Source organism: Primulina tabacum, chromosome 3 (assembly GCF_025594145.1).
Source record: "Primulina tabacum isolate GXHZ01 chromosome 3, ASM2559414v2, whole genome shotgun sequence".
Lineage (NCBI taxonomy): Eukaryota > Viridiplantae > Streptophyta > Magnoliopsida > Lamiales > Gesneriaceae > Primulina > Primulina tabacum.
In genome coordinates, this window is record NC_134552.1 from 16,572,289 (window position 1) to 16,574,075 (window position 1,787).

A 1,787-nucleotide genomic window follows, 5' to 3' on the forward strand; every position below is an offset into this window, starting at 1 on the left:
TTTGTTTTTTGTCTTGTTTTTGTTTTTGTTTTTGTTTTTGTTTTTTGATTATAAAAAAAACTTAGATATAGTTTGATATACTGGATAAGAGAGATTGATAGATAATATTCTTTATCCCACGTTTGATATCTTTTTAGAAAGTCCATGATAATATCATGAGCCCGTGATAAATAATTTTATACTAGGATAAAATATCCCTTTTATGAGATGTGATAATTTTAATTTAATGATAAAAAAACACCACAAATGACATAATTGCTCTCAATATATAAAAATCCTAAACCTTAAAAATATGATCACATCCTATATGTAATCAAGTTCTAAATTAGTATCGCTAGATGATAATTATATAAATGATTTTGTTAAATCTCAGCTAGTAGATAGAAATTAAAATCAATAAAATATTTTTATAAATGAACTCGAGATAATTATATAAATGAACTCGAGATAATTATATAATCGATTTTTATAAATCTCAATAAAATTATTAATATCATTCGATTAACATTAAAAATTGATATTTGACTTGACTCACAAAATCAATGACTCAATTATCATATTATATAATATATAAAATTAGGCAAAAATAAATAAATAATGCAAGCACTGTCGGCGCATGAACAGATAAGAAATTTGAACTCAAGCAACACTTTTGAAATTATAAAATTTATTATGATAATGTTAATTTTAGTCATTACAATCTAATATATAAATGTAATCACTCTTATTAAAATCATACCAAATATTAAATATAGTATCATACATCTTATTTATCATTAACTTATCTTTATATTATATATCACATATTTATCCTATCATGTGTACCAAACTATGCGTTACGTTAAACTAAATATATCTTTTTAGTCTACTGTTATTCATTACTATACACCGCATGCAGCACACATAGCCTTATTGACTGATTATTATATTTTTTGATTTAATGGTAAGTGATTTGATATTAACAGGTTAGCAACGAAACCAATTATGTAAAAATGTTATTTATATAATGAGACTCTGTACTATTCTAAATAATATATAATGATATAGTTTTATGAGGAAATAGACGTGATCGGTGCTAAGATTTATCTTTGTGTTTTTACATTCACAATACACATATTCTTGGTTAAAAAAATAATACATAAACATTTGAAAACTATATAATATAAAACCTTACTGGCACTGCATATGTGTAAATGAGATATAGGTTATCTTCTTATATAAATGAGATATATTAATAAAAAATATTTGAAGATATTTTAATAGATTCAATATAAAACATAGAGTAGGTATCTTGTGAGATGGTCTCATGAATCTTTATATATGAGACGGGTCGACTATACCGATATTCACAAAGAAAATTAAAACTCTTAGCATAAAAAATAATATTTTTTTATAGATGACCCAAATAATAGCTCCGTCTCACAAAATACGACCCGTAAGACCGTCCCACACAAGTTTTTGCCCAAAACATATTAATATAGTTGAAGGTTGGACTGTCATAATTCGAGTTCAGAGCATGCTACTTGCAATTACCTAGCGAAATATACTATTTATTACATTTATATATATATATATATACACATTTTCAAAACTAAGAAACCTATAATATTATTTTATTTTTACTTATCATTGGTTTTTTTAAATAACTTTTTTATTTATCATTGTCGCATGTAGTGTAAGAAATTTTTTTAAAAAAGTGATTCGACTCGATCGCTACTGAACAATAATACAGCTAGTATACCCTATTCACAGGTCAGACCTCGGATGAATATATATTAGTTCATCTG